This window comes from Pinus tabuliformis, chromosome 4_2 (genome assembly GCF_031772625.1).
Source record: "Pinus tabuliformis cultivar Carrire ecotype Pingquan chromosome 4_2, CPIR1, whole genome shotgun sequence".
In the NCBI taxonomy this organism is placed as follows: Eukaryota; Viridiplantae; Streptophyta; class Pinopsida; order Pinales; family Pinaceae; genus Pinus; species Pinus tabuliformis.
The window spans coordinates 804,439,547-804,441,640 of record NC_142304.1 but is presented as its reverse complement, the minus strand read 5'-3'; positions in this window follow the sequence as shown (position 1 = coordinate 804,441,640).

Below are 2,094 nucleotides of genomic sequence, written 5' to 3'. Positions count from 1 at the left end.
AGAAGAATTTTATAAGTTGAGCTTTAGAGAAGGACATGCAGAGGATGACGTAGAAAAGGTAGCCAGATACATCAATGGCTTGAGATATGACATACAAGATGAAATCATCTTGTTGAGTCTGAAGACAATTGAAGATGCCTATCAAGCAGCTTTGAAAGCAGAAGAGAAGATGTTGAGAAAACAAAATCAGAGGAATAGAGGGAAAAGTTCAGCAAGAGGTAGAGGAACTACCAGATCAATATTTCAGCACCCTCAGGGTGAAGTAGGAGGTTCAAGTAGTAGACCACCACAGAGAGGAGACTTTAGTAGAGGAAGATTTACACCCAGAGGAAGAGGTCGAGGAAGAGAAATTTGGTGTTATACATGTGGAGAATGGGGACATGGATCATGGGACTATCCTCATAATAAAGCAACAAATTAGCGGAATGTGAATGTGGCTAAGGAAAAGGAAGAAAAACCTAAAATTACAAATAAGGAAGAATCACCCGAAGTAGGAGAATCTTTGTTATTGAAAAGGGTATTGCTTAAAGTAGAGAAAGAGACAGGAGAACCAGTTCAGAGAAAGAGTTTATTTAGAACTACATGCAAGTCGAAAGGAAAATATTATAAAGTGATAATTGACAGTGGAAGCACTGATAACCTTGTTTCTATAGAAATGGTGGACAAGTTGGGATTGGTAAAAACAATACATCCTACTCCTTACAAAGTATCATGGTTGCAAAAAGGACATCAGCTTATTGTGACAGAACAATGCAAAGTAGAAATCCAGATTCGTACTTACAAGGATGTGATATTATGATGTAATGCCAATGGATGTGTGCCATATATTGCTAGGAAGACCCTGGAAGTTTGATAGAAAATCCATTCATGATGGTAGAAGAAACACCTATACCTTGGAGAAGGATCGAGTGAAGCATACATTGTTGCCATTAAAGGATGAAGCAGACAAAGGAACAGCTGGAAATAGTGTTATGCTGATGAGTGGAAAGGAGCTATTGCAAGAAGTTGGAAAAGGTGAAGAAATGCATTTTGTTGTCATAGGGATACCTAAGGTAATTTTTACTTCTACAAACTTGGATGATTTATCTTAAGAAATCAAAACTATGTTGAATGATTTTGCTGGTATTATTATGGATGAACTACCAAATGCATTACCACCAATCAGGAGTATTAGTCATCACAATGATATAATACATGGAGCAAGTTTACCAAATAAGGTAGCATACAGGTTAAATCATCAAGAAAATGTAGAAGTTGGGAGACAAGTGCAAGAACTGATGGATAAGGGATTAATCAGAGAGATTCTTAGTCCATGTGTTGTACCAACAATACTCAGTTCAAAGAAAGGATGCGAATGGCACATGTGTACTGATTCTAGATCCATAAACAAGATTACTATCAGGTATAGATTTCCTTTACCACGCATGGATGATTCGATGGATTGTTTAAGTGGGTCAAATTATTTTACTAAAATATATATGGAGAGTGGATATCATCAAATAAGGATTAGAGAAGGAGATGAATGGAAAAATACATTCAAAACAAACAGTGGTTTGTATGAATGGTTAGTGATTCATTTTGGACTCACTAATGCACCCAATGTATTCATGAGGTTGATGAATGAAGTCTTGAAGGACTATGTAGGAAATTTTCTCATTTTTTACCTTGATGATAATCTAGTTTTCAGTCGAAGCAAGGAGGAGCATTTGGAGCATCTTAAATTGCTTCTGAGGACTCTGCAAAAAGAGAAATTGCTAATAAATCTGAAGAAATGCAGTTTTATGAAAGAAGAGTTGATCTATTTGGGATTTGTAGTTTCTAAAGAAGGTCTGAAAATGGATCCAGAGAAAGTCCAAGCAATCTTGAACTGGCCAACTCCAAGAAACATATTTGAGGTAAGAAGTTTTCATGGTCTTGCAAGTTTCTATAGAAAATTTATTAGAAGTTTTAGTCAGATTTGTGCACCAATTATTGAAACAATCAAAGAGACTAATCAGCCATTCAAGTGGACAGAAGCAGCAGAAAGAAATTTTAAGTTTTTGAAGAAGAAAATCACAGAAAAACCAGTTTTAGCTTTGCCTGACTTTGGAAAAG